The sequence below is a fragment of the Apium graveolens genome, chromosome 3, assembly GCF_009905375.1.
Source record: "Apium graveolens cultivar Ventura chromosome 3, ASM990537v1, whole genome shotgun sequence".
NCBI classification, from domain to species: Eukaryota; Viridiplantae; Streptophyta; class Magnoliopsida; order Apiales; family Apiaceae; genus Apium; species Apium graveolens.
In genome coordinates this window covers 87,815,287-87,840,048 of record NC_133649.1, presented here as the reverse complement: position 1 = coordinate 87,840,048, position 24,762 = coordinate 87,815,287, and the positions used below count along the sequence as shown (strand labels likewise).

General features: G+C 38.7%; 1 non-coding gene across 1 annotated transcript; it reads right to left on the bottom strand.

Moving 5' to 3' along the window:
* Positions 1-5,913: 5,913 nt before the first annotated feature.
* On the bottom strand, positions 5,914-6,020 carry LOC141715650 (small nucleolar RNA R71). The gene has a single exon (XR_012572405.1). It is a non-coding gene; the product is annotated as a small nucleolar RNA R71 (small nucleolar RNA).
* Positions 6,021-24,762: the final 18,742 nt, after the last annotated feature.

Sequence of the window (24,762 nt, the reverse complement as noted above, 5' to 3'; positions counted from 1 at the left end):
TACATCCTTCCCCCCTTAACAGGATTCTGTCCTCAGAATCAGCCTAGGAAAACAAATGAGGATACTTGGATCGCATTTCGCTTTCCAACTCCCAGGTCGACTCTTCAACCTTGGGATTCCTCCACAAAACTCGCACTAAAGATATAGACTTATTCCTAAGAACTCTTTCCTTCTTATCTAAAATCAGCACTGGTCGCTCCACAAAAGACAAATATGGCTGAATCTCGATTGGCTTGTATTCTATCACATGATTCGAATCAGGAAAATAACGCTTCAACATTGACACGTGGAACACGTTGTGAATATGCTGCATGTGAGGTGGTAATGCTAATTCATAAGCAACCTTTCCCACACGCCTCAAAATCTCAAAAGGGCCAACATAACGCGGACTCAGCTTTCCTTTCTTCCCAAATCTTGATTAACCTTTCCAAGGTGAAACCTTCAATAGCACTGCCTCACCAACTTCAAATTCCATATCCTTTCTGGCAGGATAAGCATATTTGCGTTGACGATCTTGAGCTTCCATTAATCTTTTTCGAATAAGTCATATTTTCTCTTTCGTCTGCTGGATCAATTCTGGACCCAAAATCTTTCTCTCACCAACTTCTTCCCAACAGATTGGAGATCTGCATCTTTTCCTGTACAAAGCTTCATAAGGCGGCATTCCAATAATGGCATGATAACTATTGTTGTAGGAGAATTCAACTAATGGCAAATGTTCGTCCCAACTCCCTTCAAAATCTATTGCACATACCCTTAGCATATCTTCAATAGTCTAAATCGTCCTTTCACTTTGACCTGTCTGTCTGCGGATGATACGCGGTACTCATGTTCAGCTTCATTCCAAGACAATCTTGAAAACTTCTCCAAAATCTTGAATTAAATCGAGGATCTCTGTCTGAAACTATGGATAATGGAACTCCATGTCGTGTCACAATTTCCTTAAGATATAACCGTACCAATTTATCCATTGAGAATCTTTCGTTGATAGGAAGAAAATGCGCTGACTTTGTCAATCTGTCTATAATAACCCAAATAGCATTCTTTCCGAATCGGTACAAACCGTTGTGTTCATTTTTGAAGCAGAACAAAATGAATTCAATTTCACATCATGATTTGCCCTGGTCCTCGGTAATCCAACTACAAAATCCATCGCGATATGTTCCCACTTTCATTCTGGAATGTCTAGTGGTTGTATCAGTCCACTGGGCCTTTGATGTTCTGTTAGTCCCTTAATAATATAGCAAGAATTACAGAAGGGGGAGTTGAATAGAATTCTTTATCTTTTTCTTGAAATAAGAATATAACCGTACCAATTTATCCATTGAGAATCTTTCGTTGATAGGAAGAAAATGCGCTGACTTTGTCAATCTGTCTATAATAACCCAAATAGCATCATGATTTGCCCTGGTCCTCGGTAATCCAACTACAAAATCCATCGCGATATGTTCCCACTTTCATTCTGGAATGTCTAGTGGTTGTATCAGTCCACTGGGCCTTTGATGTTCTGTTAGTCCCTTAACAATATAGCAAGAATTACAGAAGGGGGAGTTGAATAGAATTCTTTATCTTTTTCTTGAAATAAGAATGTTCAACTCGATTATAGATATATCTGTTTTGATTAGCACAATGCAGAATATAAACTTTAATGAATCAAAACAAGAGTAATTAAAAACAAGAGTCTTTAAAAACTTTCTGGTGGATTTAAACAATTCCACCAGAGATATATATTAATATATCGAGAGAACTCTATGTGCAGAAATGCTCACAGCTGCTTTTACAAGATAGAACAACTAAGGACACAGGAAATGCTAAAGATAGTGCTTACAAAGATTTCTCTGTGTTTGTTTCTAAGCTAACTTAGTTTTCTTAGTTTTTTTTCTATTTGCTACTCTCTTGGTTTATATATATTACCAACATTACAAAGTCAAAAGAACTGAATAAATATAAAATCTAACAGTCTTGATCTTTGCTGCTTTTCGTCCTCTATTACCTAGTTAATAGGCTTCCACAGTGTTTGTATCCAATCTCGACGGCTGTGTGTCAGCTTTCACTGTTCAACTGATGTTTGAATCTTGATATTATCATCCGTCGACTTTCAGATCATCCGTCGATGACTTACTTGATCATCCGTCGACTGCTATTTTGAACATCCGTTGAAAGTCATTTGATCATCCGTCGAAGCTTTGTTAAGCATCCGTTGATAGCTATTTTGGCACTTGACTTCATTTCACTTATACAGAATTACAAGACATTGCTTATGTACAGTTAATCAACCTATTCTGCATATCTAGTTAAAGTCAACATGACTTATATGCTACTACAGATTCTATACAAAGGTGCATACAACACTGTGCTACAAACTTATCATTATATAAGCTACTCACTCGATGGATAATAAATTACTCATCCGTCGGTACTCAAACTGAGTTATCCGTCGGGACTATAATTCTTATCCGCCGAGTGCTACATTATTTCACTAAGTAAAATCTACTTAGATGTTTTGTTTAGGTAATCATCAAGTGCACAACATATTCACAACAATCTCCCCCAATTTATGTCTACTGGAATTGTAGCCATAAATTAAGAGACACTTGATGATAACAAAATATCCTAAACATATATCTTTAAAGATAAGTAGATAAAACTGAAAGTGCTTCAATTTAAACAAGGTATACAAGGTTTGGCTCACAGTCAATTCAAGATGCTCCTCTAGCCTGAGCAGATTTTTCTAGTTTCTTGAAGGTCTGGATCTTCTTCCAAGCTTTCTGTTGTTTTCTTCAATTTGATTCTGGAGCTGTCTGTGGAATTCTAATTCATCAGATTCTGAGAGATCTAACATTTCTTGCATTTCCAAAAGAGTCTCATTGCTAGAGATACTCAGTTGGTCTTCTAGTCTGAAGAATCTTCTCACACCCTTGTCATCCATGAATTCCATCAGCCAGTAGGGCCTTAGATGCACTCTCCTCCCTGTGTATGGGATGATAAGAGTTTTGGGTAGTGCATCTTTGGCTCTAACACTCCTTAGCTCTTCAATCTTCTTCAATACTAATCTTCTTGCAGTTACATTAAACCCAAAGTTTTTCTTGATGGATGAATAGACTTTGATCAACACAGCTTGGCTTTCTTGAAGTATCCTGTGAAGAGGCCACTGAATCTCCCTTCCTCCTTTGTACTTGAATACCAACCTTTCAGGTAGGTTTCTGTATGCATCAATTGCCCTTACCTCATCCAGCTCCTCCAGATAAAGGTTTAGGTCTGAAAATTCCTTGATGTCACACAAGTACAAGTAGTCTCCCTTGTTGATCTTGGGTTGAGCTTTGACTATTGCCTTGGATTTGAGAGGTGACAGCTTCACTTTCTTGACTGCCCTTGATTTTGTCCTTCTTGGCTTGGTGAGAATTGGCAAGTTGAAGTCAGGAATTGGTAATTTATCCCACTCTATTGGCTCATCCTTTGGCACAATAGGCTCTCCATGTATATTCCTGTAGGGGTCCACCACCCTTATGTCTTCAAATACCACAGAGGGCTTTGATGCTTGAGTTTCAGCTTTAGTGGATTCCATTGGAAATTGATCTTCCAATTCCTTGTTAACAATATCCAATTTTCTTTTTGTTCTTTTAGCCAATTCTTTCTTTCTTGGAGATTTCTTCTGTTCTTCAGTCTTCTTCTTTGATCCAGTAGCTTGAGTTGGTTGAGAGGGAATTTGTTGAGAAGAGTTCACAGCCTGTAGCTTGATCAAGATAGCAACCTGTTCTTTCTTTTGTTTAGACTTCTTTGCATCTAGATGATAAGTGGCATTTTATACCACTTAGAACGTCTTAAAATGGCTTAAATTGGTGTCTTAAAATCAAGTATTTTGTGTATTTGATGCGTTTTTCTAGTGTTTATGCATTTCAGGGTATTAGTTGCATTTCGGGGGAGGAATCATCAAGAATAAGCCTTGGCATGTGTTCACCATTGCGAGAGGAAAGGAACGGGCAGATTACGGCGAAGAAACGGAGCAAACTTGGATTTTTTCCAGTAGAGGCCTGCGCGCCCGCCCAGCTATACTGAGCGGCCGCGCAACAACCTGCGCGCCCGCGCAGCTATGCTGAGCGGCCGCGCAGGGTCGGGAATTTTGCTGAATTATTTTAGACCTCTACTTCTGTTTGGCTTCCAACTTCTATGTAATCTGAGTTTTATGGGACTATTATATAAGTAGATTTGAGACGTTTTCACAGGGGGATGGGAAAAAAAAGAAGATTATGTTTTACGCAAGAAGCGAAGGAGATAAGGAAGAAGACCGATTTAGCACACCGCAACGAAGAGGAAGCATATTTTCTTGTGATTCTTGTTTCGTTGTAACGTTGGATGCTAGTTTTCTTGCTTTGACTTATTTACTCTTGTGACGTACTATGTTTTAATATAATTAGTGTAGTTATTATTTTCTTGTGTTTGTTTATCATGATTTCATATGAAACCATGATGGCGATAAGTTCTATTATGGGCTAATCGTGATCATGGGGTTACAACGGATTTATTATGGAATTCTTTAGTTAATTGTTTAATACTTTAGTGTGTGATGATTGCATGATATCTAGTATTGGTTGTGCGTATTCGTCTTATGTGCGTCGCGAACATATAAGATAGGGTGTTAATCTCTTGTGAAGCGACGGTGGATCTTGAGATTTAGAACTTGCCATGCTAGCATAGGTTCATGTACGTTGTGCATGATTAGTGGGTAACTCTAACAGTTTTATTTGCCCTATGTAATCAAAAAAGAATAACTTGTGCTTAAATCGTTGTGTTGTCAATTTCTGTAGACATATAGGAACTCAACATAATTGATGACTATTCAACTTCTATCTTAATTGTGGATGCTTGGTGGAATGGTATTAGTACAATGAAAGTTGGCTTTTATCAGTTTCGTGTTATTCGATTAATATCATCACTGTCACATGCCAAAGGTAATAACAATGGCTATAGAAGGAAGTAATAATGAAGTTGTGATCTCATGAGTGTTTTATTATTGATAAATTGAAGTGTTAGTTAAGTGGTTAATTAAGTAGTTAATTATAGTTAATATTTAATCAACAATTTTAAGTGTTATTATCTTAACATTGAGAAGTAATCATACATTGGTGAGTGAGTTTAATTAGACAATAATTTAGTCTGAGTCTCTGAGGGAATGAACTAGAAAGTATTCTATATTACTTGCGAACGCGTATACTTGCGTGAATATTAGCGCGTGTTTTCGCCCTAACAAGTTTTTGGCGCCGCTGCCGGGGACTCGGCGTATTGGTTTAGTTTATGTACTTACCATCATTGGTCATTAGGACTCAGTGATTAGGACGTAGTAGTTACTTATTTTTTCCGGTTGTGTTTCAGGTACTTTAGCAAGCGTTTATGCAAACTCGTTCTCGTGCTCGCAAGAGGACTTTAGATACAGCTGAGGAGACAGACGAAGTTCTTGATATTCCGGAGAAGTTAGATTTTTAGGATTCGGATTCAGGAACTGAGCAGAAAGAACCAGTAAACATGGGAGATCATATTGTTCAAGCTGATCCAGCTCTTATGGATTTTTCTCGGCCTAAAATTGATGACATTCAGTCAAGCATCCTTCATCCGGCTATTCAAGCTAACACCTTTGAAATCAAGCTGGGCACTATTCAGATGGTGCAGAATTCTGTTTCTTTTGGAGGAGCGGCAACTGAAGACCCCAACATGCACATAAGGAATTTTGTCGAGATCTGCAGCACTTTTAAGTATAATGGCGTGACTGATGAGGCTATCAAATTGAGGCTTTTCCCATTCTCACTAAGGGACAAGGCTAAAGACTGGTTACATTCTGAACCAGCTGGGTCCATCACTACGTGGCAAGATCTTGCGCAAAAGTTTCTGGTGAAGTTTTATCCGATGGCAAAGACTGCTGCTATGAGGAGTGCTCTTACTCAGTTTGCGCAGCAACCTACAGAATCTATGTGCGAGGCTTGGGAACGCTACAAGGAAATGTTGAGAAAATGTCCACATCATGGAATGCCGGATTGGATGGTGATAACTAGTTTCTATAATGGTTTGGGGGCTCAATCTCGGCCCATGCTCGATGCAGCAGCTGGGGGCGCCTTATGGGCTAAAAGCTATACTGAGGCGTATAATCTTATCGAGACGATGGCTGCAAATGAGCATCAAAACCCAACTCAGAGGATGACGTCAGGCAAGGTAGCAGGTATTCTGGAAGTTGATGCAGCCACCGCTATTGCAGCCCAGCTCCAAGCGCTATCAATGAAGATTGATTCTTTGGCTACGTATGGAGTTAATCAAATAGCTATGGTTTGTGAGCTTTGTGCAGGTTCTCATGCTACGGATCAGTGTTCTCTTGTAAACGAATCTGTTCAGTATGTGAATAATTATCAGCGACAACAGCAGCCTGTGCCAGCGACCTATCATCCTAACAACAGAAATCATCCAAATTTCAGCTGGGGGAATAATCAGAATGCTATTCAGCCACCATATCAGCAAGGAGTGAGTAAACAGTTTAACCCACCTGGATTCCAGCAACCACAGCAGTATGCTACAAGGCAATCATATCCTCAACAGGGAAGTGCAGCTGCACCTACTAGTGCTGATTTTGATGAACTTAAGCTGTTGTGCAAGAGTCAGGCAGTTTCTATCAAGACCTTGGAAAATCAAATCGGTCAATTAGCCAATGCAGTGCTTAATCGTCAACCTGGCACTCTTCCCAGTGACACGGAAGTACCAGGAAGGAAGGAAGCTAAAGAGCAAGTCAAGGCTATTACCTTAAGGTCTGGAAAAGTAGCTGATGCTGAAAAGGCAAAAGAAGTAGAAGCTGAAATTAGAGGTGAAGAATCTAAGCAAAAGGAGAAAGCGGCAGGAACCAAGGAAGACTACTGTTGAACACACTCTGCCTGAGGCTAATACAGGGGAGAAACAGCTCTATCCTCCACCACCTTTTCCTAAGAGATTGCAGCAATAAAAGCTGGATAGACAGTTCGGGAAGTTTCTGGAGGTGTTCAAGAAACTTCACATCAATATACCTTTCGCTGAAGCTCTTGAACAAATGCCTAGTTATGCGAAGTTTATGAAGACTATTCTTTCAAGGAAGGTGAAACTGGATGACCTTGAAACCATTGCTCTCACGGAAGAATGCAGCGCTATTCTGCAACAAAAGTTACCACCAAAACTGAATGATCCAGGAAGCTTCACCATTCCTTGCACAATTGGCAATCTGACGTTTGACAAGTGCCTTTGTGATTTGGGAGCAAGCATTAATCTGATGCCGTTGTCGATCTTTAAAAAACTGGATCTGCCTGATCCAAAACCCACGTACATGTCACTACAATTGGCTGACCGTTCCATTACTTACCCAAGGGGCATAGTTGAGGATGTGCTCGTCAAAGTGGATAAGCTCTTCTTTCCAGCAGATTTTGTTATTCTGGATTTTGAGGAAGATAAGAAGATTCCCATAATCTTGGGGAGGCCTTTCTTGGCTACTGGCCATACCTTGATAGATGTGCAAAAAGGTGAACTTACTATGCGGGTCCACGATCAGGATGTGACCTTCAACGTATTCAAGGCAATGAAATTCCCTACAGAAGATGAGGAGTGCTTAAAAGTGGATGTGATTGATTCTGCGGTTACTTCGGAACTCGATCACATGCTAATGTCTGATGCATTGGAAAAGGCCTTAGTGGGGGATTTTGACATCGATGATGAAGATAGCAACGAGCAATTACAATATCTGAACGCTTATCCCTGGAAGCGAAAGCTGGACATACCATTTGAATCACTTGGTACTTCTGACCTCAAGAACGCCGAAGGGAAGCTCAAACCATCAATAGAGGAAGCACCTACCTTGGAGCTCAAGCCATTACCTGAACACTTGAGGTATGCTTTTTTAGGTGATTCATCTATGTTACCTGTTATTATTTCATCTAACCTTTCAGGTAGTGAGGAAGACAAGCTCTTAAGGATTTTGAGAGAATTCAAATCGGCTATAGGATGGACCATAGCAGACATCAAGGGGATAAGTCCTTCATATTGTATGCATAAAATTCTGCTAGAGGAAGGTAGTAAGCCAATTGTGGAACAACAGCAAAGACTAAATCCCATCATGAAGGAGGTGGTGAAGAAAGAAATTCTGAAATGGCTAGATGCAGGCATCATTTATCCTATTTCTGACAGCTCGTGGGTGAGCCCCGTACAATGTGTACCTAAGAAGGGAGGTATCACTGTGGTAGCAAATGAAAAGAATGAGCTCATCCCTACTCGAACAGTTACAGGATGGAGAGTATGCATGGATTATAGAAAATTGAAACAAAGCCACAAGGAAGGATCACTTCCCTCTTCCATTTATTGATCAGATGCTTGACAGATTGGTGGGTCATGAGTATTTTTGTCTTCTGGATGGTTATTCCGGGTATAATCAGATTTGTATTGCATCAGAGGATCAGGAAAAGACTACCTTCACTTGTCCATTTGGCACATTTGCTTTTCGCAGAGTTTCGTTTGGGGTTATGTGGCGCCCCGGCCACCTTTCAGAGATGTATGATGGCTATATTCTCTGACATGATTGGAAATAACGTTCGAAGTGTTCATGGATGACTTCTCCGTCTTTGGACACTCATATGATGAATGTTTGAATAATCTGCGCGCCGTACTCAAAAGATGCGTGGAAACTAATTTGGTGCTTAATTGGGAGAAATGTCACTTTATGGTGCGTGAAGGCATTATCCTTGGGCATAAGTCTCTAGCAAGGGTCTGGAGGTGGACAAGGCCAAGGTGGGAGTCATTGAAAATCTTCCCCCACCTAATTCTGTGAAAGGAATCCGTAGTTTTCTTGGTCATGCGGGTTTTTATCGGCGATTCATCAAGGACTTTTCAAAGATATCTAAGCCGTTGTGCAATTTGCTTGAGAAAGATGTGCCGTTCAAATTTGATGATGAATGTTTGGCAGCATTCGAGACTCTCAAGAAGAGTTTGATCACGGCACCAGTCATTACAGCACCAGATTGGACAGAACCATTTGAGATGATGCGTGATGCGAGTGATTATGCGGTAGGTGCAGTTCTGGGACAGCGCAAGAAAAATCTCTTCCATGTGGTCTACTATGCGAGTAAGACTTTAAATGGTGCCCAATTGAACTACACCACTACTGAGAAGGAGCTTTTGGCTATAGTCTTTGGCTTTGAGAAATTTCGATCTTATCTGCTTGGTACGAAAGTAACAGTATTCACTGATCATGCAGCTATTCGCTATCTGGTTTCTAAGAAGGATTCGAAGCCGAGACTCATTCGTTGGGTGCTTTTACTTCAGGAATTTGAGTTAGAGATCAAAGATAGAAAAGGTACTGAGAATCAAGTAGCTGACCATCTCTCTAGGTTGGAGAATCCCGATTCTACTTCACAAGATAGGACGTTAATCAATGAATCTTTTCCGGATGAGCAGTTGTTTGCAATTCAGGAGGAAGAACCATGGTTTGCAGATATTGTAAACTATCTCGTCAGCAATATAATGCCTCCTAATTTGACATCCGCTCAAAAGAAGAAGTTTCTGCATGAGGTGAAGTGGTATATGTGGGATGAACCATATTTGTTTAGACAGGGAGCTGACCAGATCATCAGGAGATGTATCCCGTTCTGTGAGACGGAGGGGATATTACGAGACTGCCATTCCACGGTTTATGGTGGACACTATGGCGGTGAGAAGACGGTAGCTCGTATTCTGCAAGCAGGTTTTTTCTGGCCTACTTTGTTCAAGGATGCTCATCAGTTTGTTTTAAGGTGTGATCGTTGCCAAAGAGTGGGAAATTTGTCAAGGAAGGATGAAATGCCATTAAATGTGATGCTTGAAGTCGAGGTCTTTGATGTATGGGGAATCGATTTCATGGGGCCTTTTATCTCGTCTTGCAATAATCAGTACATCTTGCTGGTAGTCGATTATGTCTCAAAATGGGTCGAAGTTAAAGCTTTACCGACAAATGATGCAAAGGAAGTGCTAAATTTTCTTCATAAGCAAATTTTCACAAGGTTTGGAACACCTCGGGTAATCATAAGTGATGAAGGATCGCATTTTTGCAACCGTAAGTTAACTTCTATGATGCAGCGTTATAATGTGAATCATCGAGTAGCTACTGCCTATCATCCGCAAACAAATGGTCAAGCGGAAGTGTCTAACAGAGAGATAAAGCGCATTCTAGAGAAGGTTGTTTGTCCGTCAAGGAAGGATTGGTCTTTAAAGCTCGATGAAGCTGTTTGGGCTTACAGAACAGCGTACAAAACTCATCTTGGGATGTCACCGTTTCAGTTGGTGTACGGAAAGGGATGTCATCTACCTGCGGAGCTTGAGCATAAGGCCTACTAGGAATTGAAGAAGTTGAACCTGGATTTAGATGCAGCTGGTAAGAAAAGAATGCTTCAGCTTAATGAACTGGATGAATTTCGACTTCAAGCGTACGAAAATAACAAAATGTATAAGGAAAAGGTGAAGAGGTGGCACGATAGGAAGCTACATCCAAAGTTATTTGTGCCAGGGCAACAAGTTCTCTTATTCAACTCTCGGCTCCGACTTTTTCTTGGGAAGTTGAAATCAAGGTGGTCTGGACCTTTTATTGTCAAAACTGTGTTTCCACATGGAGCGGTGGAAATTTTTGAGAATGATCCGGACCAAGCATTCAAGGTTAACGGTCAGCGGTTGAAGCACCACTATGGGGATATGGCAAACCGAGAAGTGGTTAGTGCCATTTTGTTGACTACTTGAGCAGGGTACGAAACGTCAAGCTAATGACGAAAAAGAAGCGCTGCGTGGGAAAAAACCCATGAATTATTGTTACAGGAACCCTTAGAAGTTAATAACCTATCCAAAAACACAAAAAAATCAGAAAATAGGGGCTGAAAAAAAAATTTCCAGTGACCCCCTGCGCGCCGCGCGCTATGCTATGCTGAGCGGCCGCGCAGGGGTCGAGGATTAGAAATTTTTTTACAGTTCAGAGAAAAAAAAAAACTAAACAAAAACAAACACAAAAACAGTTTTAGCCCATAAACCCACGATTTGTTCCCACTACCCCATCATTTTATCCCTTAATTCCCAAACCCTAATCTAATCCACACCCTATATATACATACACCTATCCTACATATCTCCCACAAAACTTCCTACACTTAAACCCTCTCACAAACATCAAATATCAGTTCTTACACGCTTTTATTCACGAATCAATGGCACCCAAGAGAGCACGCACTATTGACAGCAGCAGCACAGTTCCTACTGCTGATTCATCGAGGGGTACTGCTGCAAGGCCTCGGTTAACTGACAGAGCCGCGGAGGAGGAGTACACTAGGCTGTTGGGTAAGCCGATTTTGAAGGAGAGGGGGTTTTTACCATCGGGGAGGGATGGTGAGTTGTTGCCCATGATTGCAGAGAAGGGGTGGATAGCTTTTTGTGAGTCACCCGAAGCAGTACCGATGAGCATTCTTCGCGAGTTCTACGCGAACGCGAAGGCTGAAAAGAATGGGTTTTCTGTGGTCCGTGGGCTGACGGTTGATTATCATCCTGCGGCGATTCGCCGTGTGATTGGACAGCGAGAGAGGAAGCCCGAGGAGGAGAACTGGAATGAAAAGACTGCTGAGGATTTTGACTTGGATTTGATTTGTGCGACTCTCTGTCGATCGGGCACAGTTTGGACCCGCAGTACAGGCAATAATGAGTATCGTCACTTTCCGGTGATCGCCATGAACAGGTATGCCCGTGCATGGAAATGCATTTATTTGTGCTAATATTTTGCCTTCTTAGCATGCACACGAGGTCACAGTTGAGAGAGCACAACTGTTGTGGGGAATTCTGAATGAGGAGTACTATGTGGACCTTGGTGAGTTTATCTACCAAGGAATTCTGAAGTTTTTGAGGGGAGCAAAGCATATGAACATCCTTATGCATCTACGGTTACGAAGCTATGCCGAGCAGTGGGAGTGAACTGGCCGGCTCATGAGCAGTTGCAGTTGCCAGCCGCTCCGATTGATTCTGGCACTCTGAATGGGATGCAGGAGTGGACCGGTGGTGAGCCTGAGGAGCATGGGCTGGGTTATCGTCTTCCAGGAGGGCGTCCATCATGAGGTGCTACTATGGCTAGGCCAGGGCATGATGAGGCTGGTTCTTCGAGAGCTCAGGAGGGTGCTGGGATGGTTGATGCCCAGTATAGGAGGCTTTCACGGTGGATGGATGCCATGTATGAGACACAGAGCAGGTTTGCTCAGGAGCTCACCCTTGCGTTAGGGACTGCTTTTCGAGGCCTTGGAGCTGATATCCAGTGGCCAGTTTTTGGTGAGGACTCTGCATACCCACCGCCTGATACTCCACCCACTGAGGGTGATGATGATGATGACTCCGAGTAGGTATACCCTGTGTTCCTTTCTACTACTTTCACTGAGGACAGTGAAGATTTTTAGTTTGGGGGTGGTAGTTAAGGAATATTGTGTGTGTGTCATTTAGTTACATATTCATGATAGTTTAGTTCATATAGTTGCATAATTTATGCCATTACAGTTTTTTTTTATGAATGTCATGTAGCTCATACATTTACCATGATCCCTTTTGCAATGAGTTATCGACTGAATTGTGATATTGATGCGAGTGTAGTGATAGCATTAAAGTGATATTAAGTTATGTAGGTTGATATGCATGCTAGAAATAATTGTAAGTCCACTAAGTCTTAAAGACCACTAAGTCTTAAAGAATGCGTAAGGGCTAGATTGTGTTATGATTTGGTTGTTTTCAAGGTCAATCTACTTATTATGCTTAGAATTCGATTATAGGTTCTTAGTGATAAAGACATGAAAAAGAAAAAATTTTGGAGAAAAAAAATATGGAAGTTGTTGCTAGTTGTGGCTAGGCGTCAAATGGCTAGTAGCCGGCTCGCATACGTTGCGAGTAGTCTAGGGTTGAGCAAGATGGAGCGAAACGCACTTGCTCAGAAGTTATTAAAAAAAAAAAAAAATTTTGCATAATTGATCAAGAGTGGGCTCTTTGGTATTCGAGTTATTAAGTTCTTAGGGGACTTTGTGCCTAGTGACCTAAGGCTTTTAGAGTCTGGGATCCGCTAACCTAACGCTCGTTACATGGATACCATTGTATAAGTCTTTTGTGGACCTCACTCATTGCACGGTCAAATAAGCATTTGAGTTGTAAATAAAAAGCACGATTCCGTAGTAAGCTCCAGAGTTCTTGTAGTGTTGTATATCACTTTGTGCCTAGAATTTTTATTCTTTGTATAATCGTAGGATTGCCTTGAGGATAGTCTAGTCATAGTAATTGGTCTAGTTCCGAAGCATATCTGTTAAGCATTTGCACACACCACATTTCTGGCTATATGTCCGTTTGCATGAGTTTATTGATCTTTAGTTGTCTAACTGCATTCGTTGAGATGTGGCAATTTGGTTGATTAATTGTAGTAAGGGGGATCGCTTGCATTTTCATATAGATTGCATTCATGCATATTTTTATTTGTTTTGAGTCTGTGACGCTTGAGGGCAAGCATCGATTTAAGTTTGGGGGTGTGATAAGTGGCATTTTATACCACTTAGAACGTCTTAAAATGGCTTAAATTGGTGTCTTGAAATCAAGTATTTTGTGTATTTGATGCATTTTTCTAGTGTTTATGCATTTCAGGGTATTAGTTGCATTTCGGGGGAGGAATCATCAAGAATAAGCCTTGGCATGTGTTCACCATTGCGAGAGGAAAGGAACGGGCAGATTACGGCGAAGAAACGGAGCAAACTTGGATTTTTTCCAGTAGAGGCCTGCGCGCCCGCGCAGCTATGCTGAGCGGCCGCGCAGGGTCGGGGAATTTGATGAATTATTTTAGAATTCTACTTCTGTTTGGCTTCCAACTTCTATGTAATCTGAGTTTTATGGGACTATTATATAGGTAGATTTGAGACGTTTTCACGGAGAGTATTAGGGGATTAATGTTTAGATTGTGTTTTACGCAAGAAGCGAAGGAGATAAGGAAGAAGACCGATTTAGCACACCGCAACGAACAGGAAGCATATTTTCTTGTGATTCTTGTTTCGTTGTAACGTTGGATGCTAGTTTTCTTGCTTTGACTTATTTACTCTTGTGACGTACTCTGTTTTAATATAATTAGTTTAGTTATTATTTTCTTGTGTTTGTTTATCATGATTTAGTATGAACCCATGATGGCGATAAGTTCTATTATGGGCTAATCGTGATCATGGGGTTGCAACGGATTTATTATGGAATTCTTTAGTTAATTGTTTAATACTTTAGTGTGTGATGATTGCTTGATATCTAGTATTGGTTGTGCGTATTCATCTTATGTGCGTCGCGAACATATAAGATAGGGTGTTAATCTCTTGTGAAGCGACGGTGGATCTTGAGATTTAGAACTTGCCATGCTAGCATAGGTTCATGTACATTGGGCATGATTAGTGGGTAACTCTAACAGTTTTATTTGCCCTATGTAATCAAAAAGGAATAACTTGTGCTTAAATCGTTGTGTTGTCAATTTCTGTAGACATATAAGAACTCAACATAATTGATGACTATTCAACTTCTATCTTAATTGTGGATGCTTGGTGGAATGGTATTAGTACAATGAAAGTTGGCTTTTATCAGTTTCGTGTTATTCGATTAATATCATCACTGTCACATGCTAAAGGTAATAACAATGGCTATAGAAGGAAGTGATAATGAAGTTGTGATCTCATGAGTGTTTTATTATTGATAAATTGAAGTGTTAGTTAAGTGGTTAATTAAGTAGTTAATTATAGTTAATATTTAATCAACAATTTTAAGTGTTATTATCTTAACATTGAGAAGTAATCATACATTGGTGAGTGAGTTTAATTAGACAATAATTTAGTCTGAGTCTCTGAGGGAACGAACTAGAAAATATTCTATATTACTTGCGAACGCGTATACTTGCGTGAATATTAGCGCGTGTTTTCGCCCTAACAGTATCCACCTCCGGACACACCTGACACTCCCCCCGTTGAGGGTGAGGAACATGATTCTGATTAGGTATGCCTGAATTCCTTACTATTACTTTCACTGAGGACAGTGAATATTTTAAGTTTGGGGGTAGTAGTTGTAGGAATATGTTGTGTGAGTCTCATATAGTTGCATATTCATGATAGTTTAGTTCATATTTTTGCATATTTTGCCATATAGTTTTTTTTTTATTTTGGTAGTTTTTATGTTAGTTTGTTCATGTAGTTCATGCATTTGCATTATAACATGATCCCTTAGATAATTTTTCTAGTTGACTTGTGATTTTAATGCTAGTGTAGTGATATCGTGTTTAGAGATGTTAAGTCATATTAAGTTTATTTGAATGCTAGAGATAATTGTATTTCACTAAGTCTTATAGGTTGCTTAAGTGCTAGATCATGATCATGGTTTGTTTATTTGTCGAGGTTTAATCGCTTGTTTATATTTAAAATTTAGGATATTCTCTTAATAATAAAATAACATGGATTTTTAGAAATTGGAGAAAAATTGGATTTCATTGCTAGTTGTTATGGCTAGGTGTCAAATGGTTAGTAGCCGGCTCGTATTTATATGAGTAGTCTAGGGTTAAATGAGATGGAGCGAAATACACTCGTTCAGAAATTGAAAAAAGAAAAGAAAAGAAAAGAGAAAAGAAAAGAAAAAGAAAAAAAAGAATAAGTGTTATGTATAATTGATCACGAGTGGGCTCTTTAGTACTCGAGTTATTAAGTTGTTAGGGGACTTTGTGCCTAGTGCACTAAGGCTTTATAGTCTGGGATCCGCTAACCTAACGCTCGCTACATGGGTACTATTGTATAAGTCTTTTGTGGACCTCACTCATTGCACGATCAAATAAGCATATTTGTGTTATTTTGTTTTGAATAAAAGCACTTTTTATATAATTTATAACCTTACGATTGTCTTGATGAGTGGTGAGTCATGATTATTGATCTAGTTGCGATAGTATATCTATAAGCATTTGTACACACGCACGTCTCTAGTTTGTAAATTGATTTGTATGATTTGATGGATCTTAATGTGAGTAGTTGCATTTGTGGAGAGGTTGCTCGCTACGTGATTGAGTTATTCTATTGGGATCGTTGCATTCATTTAGTTGCATTCATGCATTTTTGTTTCCTGTTCTTTGAGCCTGTTTATGCTTGAGGAAAATCATCGATTAAAGTTTGGGGGTATGTTGAGTGGCATTTATGACACTTTATTATGCTATAATAAGCTTTGAATTGATGCATTTGTACTCAAGTTGTTAAGTGTTTTAATGTGTTTTCGAGTGTTTTTGTATTTCAGGCATTATCTAGGTAATCAGGTGAATTAGCATTGTTTTGTGCTAATTTGGTGTCAAGGTGGTGTTGGAATAAAAGCTCGTGGAAAGCTGGCTTGAAGCAGCAAGAACAAAGAAGAAATATGAGTTTTTCCCAGAAGGACGGCGCGCCCGCGTTGTGATAGCGCGCGGCCGTACCAGGATTCCAGAAAGGCAGCGCACCCGCGCGCCCGCTGTAACACCCCCAGATCCGGGGTCAGGGATCCGGGTCGTCACGATCTTTCTTTCCACAATATCACTTCACTTAATTAATAATAATTAACCTTATGCTGTGACCCTACACTAACACACACCACAACCCGTTATAGTCTCAGAGATGAAATTGAAATAAGTACAAGTCTTTGAATCCACAATTTAAAAGTTATTACAACCCAAAATGATTACTTGATAAGTTTACAATTAATTGCCATTATCTGCCACAAGTTATAATTATACATAATTGATTCCCAAAAGTAGAAGGTCTGATCTACAGATAGATCTACCTCTGCAGCTATAGCAGCTATGATCTCAAAGGGAAGGCGCGGGGGGCTTCCTACGCTCTTGCGCTGGGTCTGCTTGAGTCTGGCCATCTTTCCTAACTGTTGTTGTATGATGAACAAATAAAGCAAGAGTGAGCATTACAACTCGCAAGATAATATATAGTGTAAACAATAATGCAAGTATCTAAATGGATAACTTACTAGAATCCTTTATCAAGTGTAAGATAATTACTTACTGGATATAAGCAAAAACAAGGGATGAAGTTACCAAATACTTCACTATACTTATATCATTTATAAAGCTACTTGAACTACCACTGTTCAAAGTATAATGAGCTTTCAACAGTTCATCACATAGATGAGACTACGAGACAAGATTTGAATAAATTAAATCTTTGCAGTATTATTGAAGGAAATGAAGCTATGATATACTTCATTAAGTTCCGATATATATATCCACATATATACCTTCTTTATACAGTTCCTGGAAACCTCTGTCATGTAAGGTATGAACAGAGTTTGTAACATCCAATAAATTTTTGGAAGGAAAAAGAATTGTGGCATAAACCTGATATCTTGCTGATCAGGCAAAGATACCAATAAGTAACCTTTTCTACTAGTAGATGGATGAATTCCCCACTGGTCATCACCCTGGTCGCAATAGGACCTTATGCTGGACTGCCACTAAGCCACTTACGCATTTGATGGACTCCCACCGAGCCACTTACACTATCATGGACGCCCACTGAGCCCATGTTGCTAATGCCGACTCGATAGATGGACTTATTTCCCGGACGTTGGGTAAGTAATCAATTCATTTACCAAACCCGCAACCTTGTTGCGAATATAAAATACACCACAGAGCCGGATCCCTCTGGTTTTGAGCGAGTATTTAAATCCCCTTTAAAAAGGAAGATCTTAAATATATAAAAATGAGTTTTGGGATCCGCTCTAACTTTTAAAAATCATTTTAAAGACTCGAAAATACTTTAAAGAGTGTTTGGAGTAATGCTGATTTAATAAAGTAAATCAGTCCCAATATATTAGAAAATATCTGAATATTATTATTTAAATAATATTCCCATAAAGGATAATCTTTATACAAATAATTGAAGTAGAAGTTGTAAAACTTATACTTGAAATGAGTATTAAATAACCAAAGATATACTTATACGAAAGTACTATCTTTATTTGAATAATCAAAAATAAGTTTGATTATCGACACCTTATTCTTTAGTAAAATAAAGAATACATTTCAGAAAATAATCGGAGTCATAGGTCCTCATATGAATAATCAAATAATATTCAATTAAATAATATAAACGGAGTCATCTGTCCTCGAATGAATATTCAAGTAATATTCATTAAATAATATAAAGTGAGTCATAAGTCCTTGAATGAATATTCAAGTAATATTCATTAAATAATATAAAGTGAGTCATAAATCCTCGAATGAATATTCAAGTAATATTCACTAAATAATATAAATTTATCGAATAAACTTTATTCGATTAATAGTTTTAAAAACTATTCATATATATATATATAATACTTGAGAGCCTCGCCTCCTGGTTTTAGAAAAAGTTCACCTTTTGATCCCCTATACTAAGGGTAAACTCAAATACCGCTTATCTCTAGCATAGGTATTATGCGACTAATAAGCATTTGAACAACAGATATATAAATCAAGAATACGAAACAGGCATGCATATATACCATATCACATGCTACAATATATCGCAAGAATTTGTTAATAACAAATATGCATTTATCACAAGATCATGCATATACACATATACATCACAACAACAGTTATACGGGTAAAAACTTGCCTGAGCGACTGGGGGTTACAAATGGCTTGGGACGAGTCTGGTAACCTATAAACAACATATAAGTTGGAATTAAACCAAAGTCACTTATAAATCTATACTTTAACCAATTTAGACTCTAACGCTCGCTTTGCGCTTAACGATTCACTTAAGTCGCTCGAGTACCCTCGGCTCCACCATTTTTAATAAATTAACCATTACGAGTTTTAAGGCGATTCTTTCGTGAGTGTCTTACCAACTGCCTATTACACTTTACATAAATGTTTCATACTCCAATTAGTCCTTTAAGGTTTTTAACCTATGTTTCAAATTAAGGCGAGGGGTAATGGTTCGTTCGCGAAACGTCGTTACTTAAAACGGCCGTTTCTCCTAAACCGTACTTCGGAATCAAACGAACCACATATCAAAACGAAGCTCATAACATGAACTATCTAATCATGGAAATGCTCAAAACCTAGCAGGGAGTTCTCGGGTCCTAATGTTAAGAACAAAACAGCCTAAAGTAAATCGGACATTACGACGACTATGTTTACGCGATTTCCCAAATTTATACCATTCCAAATCAACCACCAATCAACCCCAATTCACAACACAATCAAAACTCCATCCATACTACATCATAACAGCCCCAACAACTCAACATTAACAATTTCTACTTATTCTTAAACTTGAATTTAAAACTATACTTAAGTCCTTTACTAATCAACAAGATTTAACATCCAATTTACTACAACTCCAACCCAAACTCTAAACATGCAAGCATCAAGCTACTCTTTTACCATAACAATCAAAATAATCCTAATATACAAATTAAAGCTAGGGTTTGGAGATGTTATACCTTCCTTGAAGTGATTGGAGTAGCTAGGAAGCCTTAAGAAGCCTTGAGATGTCTTAGGGATGCTTGGATCTTAAAAGAAAAACAAGAAAAATCAAGTTAAAAATCTTGAAATCACTATTCATTATCTTCTTCATTGATTTCTTGGAGAAGATTGTGAATGATTTGGAGGCTTAAAAACTTATAGGATACCTATATCTATGCACAAGGAGTACTAGATAATTATCTTACCAATTAAGGAAGCTTGGAACTTGATTTTTGAAATTCTTCTTCTTGAAATGAAGAAAAGCCGAGAGCTCCTTGGTTGAAGAAAGAAATGATTTTGTGTTTTGCTTTGATTTGTTTTGGTTGGTTGATTTTTTTTGATTTGTTTTGTTTTGATTTCTTACCTTTTTACCATGGTAATTATTGTGTGGTTCACAATCATCCAACAATTCCTTCCCTTATGTCATGCTTATGTCATCATGTGATGTCACCCTCCCTCCTTTTCCCTCTTCTTATTGGTTGGATGACCTCATCATCCCTAACCTCCTTGATTAACTCCTAATTGTTTGCCTAATGACCGTTGATCTGTTATACGGTTCGCTTAACTTTCGTTCTCGTTTCTCGTTTGAGGGATCATACCCGGGATCTTATTACTTGGGTTTCCTTAACCTTTCTCAATACATTATATTCCTTTTATGATCCTCTCTTATAATCCTTTAATTTAAATCCTTTTTATCCTGTTACCTTATACTCAATTCTTTCTGTATCTAGTGGATTTCCGGGAAAAATCAAAGTGTTCGGAATTGGATTTTGACGATCTTTACATACACTTATATACAATATAGAGTACCAATAAAATCTCAGAATATCCATATAAGAACCCCTACATAGCGTGGCATGAAAAGTTTTCTTGTTCAGAAATATCATCAAAAACACTATTCATAAGGGTTACAAAAAGTTCAAAATTTTGGGGTTATTACAGTCTCCCCTCCTTAAAAGGATTCCGTCCCGGAATCAAATAGAAAACAATTGGGGGTACTTTTCTAGCATTGCGCTTTCTAACTCTCAAGTAAATTTTCCCACATTGTGGTGCTACCACCAAACTCTGCCTAGTTTGATAACCCTTCTCCTAAGCACTAGTTCGTTTTCACTCTATAACCCTTGCTGGTTGCTCCATATAGGTTACGTCGCGTTGCATGTCTATGCGCTTATATGCCCCTATTTATCTGGCATCCGAATTACACTTCCTTAACATTGATACGTGGAATACGTTATGAACTTGCTACAGGTTCGGGGGTAGGGCTAGCTCGTATCCTAACTTCCCAATACGTCTTAATATATCCAAGGGTCCAACAATTCGTGGGCTAAGCTTTCCTTTCTTTCCGAACCTTATCCATCCTTTCTAAGGGAATACCTATAACAGCACTAGGTCCCCTACTTCCTATTCTTTGTCCTTTCGTTGTCAAATCAACATACTTCTTATGTCCATCTTGGGCTACTCCCAGCCGTCCTCTGATTAGATCTATTATATTCTTGGTGGTCCTTTGGACTACTGCGGGTCCGAACATCTTGCGCTCTACAACTTCATCCTAACATAAGGGAGATCGACATTGTCTTCCCTCAAGGATCTCATAAGGCGACATCTCGAAACCTGACATAAGATCTATTATCGTGAGAAAACTCATCCGTGTTAAGTGATCATTCCAAATTCTTCCAAGTCTATTGTACAGACTCTTATTATAGCTTTTTGCGCTATAGGTTTTGCTTCTCAATACCCACTCTTTTCCAATTCGTAATCGCTACTACCTTCCGTTCCTAATATTATACTGGTTATACTTTTGCTCGTTAGCATTCTATAACCTTTTAATAACCACGTCAACCTTAGTATCACTAACGCGTTAGAATCGGAATACCACCATACTTGGTACCACTTCCTTTTTCAGCTGTTTCTATTTTCCAAAGTTTGATCAATCATATAGAAGTAAAGTAATTTGTTGAGAGATCACTATGATCATGAACACTTGTTATATTGCATCGTTAGTACAAAAGGTGGCCAACCTTTAGTACTTGACATGCAATTAAACAACAGCTGGCATCCTACTCGGCTTATATCACATAGATAGAAAGTCATTCGGCAATACCTCCCCTTCTGGAAGGGTTGTTCTTCTCAGTTTATATGAAATGAAAAGAAGAGAAAAGAACGAATTGAAGAGAATTATATATATGAAAAAAATATACTGCCACAAAATATCTGGCTTGGAACCTACCTCTGAACTATAGAGGTTTGTCATAGGAGAACAAAACATATGTGTATATATATCAAGTATTATCGCATCGCATTTCACATGCTTAATTATTTTTGCTATTCCGTCCATCATTCTATGGACCCATGCTCTTCCTCGAGCTTATACACAATCACCTTTGAAACTCCCTCGATATCGAAAATCGAATCTGGGATCTCATTCTAGACATCATCGTTACTAGAATTATATGCTTGTATCGCAACCTTCCTCGTATAGTAATACGACTCTCTATTGATAAGAAGGAATAAATATTCAATAGGTAAATAATCGACCTAGTTTTTCTATCAAAGATAACTTATACGTCAACACGACCCAATTAGTGGTACTCAATCTCAGCATCCATTCCAATACAACTCTCACGGTTGTAATCAGCTCATTACTCACAGAATCATTGCTGCATTACTATGGTCCACCACTGACCTACTGTCATCATTCGTTTTCCATGAAGTCTTAATAGCTAACCATACGGAGTCCATACATTTCGTATCGAATTCTTCTAAGGAGGTAACATAATCACCATTCATGATTCATGAAGAAAACTCCAAATTCTGACGTACTTTCATGACATGAAGCAGATAAAATTGCAGAAGAGTTTCAATCAAAGCAACGATAGCAGGTTAATACCATTCTAAATCATATGCCTTCGATAGAAGACTTAACTCAAAGGTTCGTTTAGTCCTTTTGAAATATGGTCCAGGCTTATTCTCAAGATAGTACCTTCTAAGATAGATAGCCCGCTCATGGCGATTACACAAATTAAACCTTTACCAAACTACTATTACGGTTGGGTATTGCACAGTCATCAGAAGGAATGTCAATCTTTCAAACCATAATACAACCTTCACGGCTTTAACCATCATCACTGTATTCCTCTGGCACGTGTGCTTATAATTGTCCTCTTACACTTAAAGTGTCGGCCACCTCTTTGACCTTTCCTGATAGTAAAATTTCCATACAATCAATGTCATTTTTTTTAACCACTTCCAAATAAATTTTCTACCTCATTTCAATCACTGCTTATGTGAAAATGCTTTTCTTAAGTCCTGGTGAGAAGAAAAAAAAATCACCATTTTTTTTCCATAAGTCATTGCCTTAGTCTTTAGATGTGAACATTGCCACGACTGACTCTCGATCATACTTAGGACGTCTCTTATCTTGGGTCCTTCTTGTTTTCACCAATCTCGACCTTCATTGGGTCGATCTATACTTTCTTATGGTTCAACACGTGCCCACCTGGCATCATTATAATTATGTCATATTTCCTTTATCAAAATTTCTATTCTTGAGAACTTTGAATATTATTTTTTTTTCCTTGTAAAACCTCTTAGGTTATTCTTGAATCGTTCCTCCTGTATTCTCTAGATAAAGGGCATATCAAAATACCATTTACTAATACCAGAATCATTGTCTATATACTTCTGAAAAATTTCTCCACTGATCCTTAAAGGTTGTTGTTACCTTAATCCTTTCCAATTCATACTGTCAAACTCATACTATCCCTATTAAGGGTGAAATGCCAACCTTTATGCATTCCCCTAGGATTAATTTTAAGTTACCGATGTTCTATCCTTAATTCCACCTTTAGAAAAAGTACATGCATCCTTCCATGGATAAATCAAGTCATATATCCTTGATAGATTATCTTATTTAATCATTCCCATCTCGATAGTCTATACCAAATTTCACAATAATATCCTTATTCAAAATGAGGTCAACCAATATGGCCTCCAAAAGATAACAACGGTTATCCGCTTTTCTTGCCTGATTTGGTAATGATAACAGGGATGTTCTAGAAGATATTGGTCGTGTTTAACGTGAACTTCTTCTTAATAAATCCTTATTTTCTTTTGTTGTTTATCTGAACAGTCATCTCAATATTGGGATATCTTTCATACCCGGCGTCTCCCTTTCTGGGTATCATGCCCCCGGTCTTACACTTCACTTTCTTGAAGGTCACTTCCTTCATCCAATTTTCCTAATTTCTTACTTTCTTGTCTCCTCAGTCTATCCGCGTCTCATTATTTATCCTTCGAACTATCTCAAGGTTTCCCCGAATCCTTCCAACTTGAAGGGGTACAACATATATATCTCTTATGCCTTCAACCATCAACTTTAACTCATGGTAAATCATCCTCATCCTGACGATCATATACTTTTCTATTTCTATTACTACGAGTCTTTAGGGTTTCCTCATTCCCAACTCCCTTATCATTCCTCAAACTCTATTGCCTTTATATTCCTTTCCACTTCAGTTTCTTTTTATTTTCCTTTCTCTTATCATTATTTCATGAACCCACTAATCATTGACTTCAAACATCACATTGTTCTGGGATTCTTGTCATCAGAACGAATCTTGACAACTTTTACAACTTAGCTTCATAATTCATCATACTCGTCCGCCTTTGTTCTGGCTCTAAAGCTTTTACACTATCTCCATAACCTTGGGAATTACTTTCCCGAAAACAATTGATTGAACTTTAATCAGTTTATTCTATCCTCTGGCTCCGTGCCTTTCTTGGTCTTTCACCAGCGGGTGGTCTCTCTCTTAGGAGGGTAAGTGACAAAAACAGTCTTTTGCGCTTCATCAATCATTTAGAATATAAAATCATTTCTCTATTTCCTTTGTCCAGGCTCTTGCCTCGGCTAGGTCAGCTTGTTCCTTGGAACTCTGAGAGCTTAGTGATAAAGGTCCTGAAAGAATTTCCCACTGCATTATTTCCTCAGGGTGGTGTTTGGGAATAAAAGTATAATTCTTGTTTAGGCAGGTCCATGAATTGCCCCATAGGAGTACCATCCCGGTTCTCCCTATCTTGCTCGACTTCTGTTTTCTCAGTATGAAATGTTTTCTCATCCTCCCCATAATCGGGGTCATCTTACATGTTTTAAATCCTCATTTTCCACTTCATTATGTTATGGGTTCCTTCTATCTTGATGGCGTCCTCCCTGACTATCACATTCAGGGTTTGCCCTAAATCTTATTCCTCGA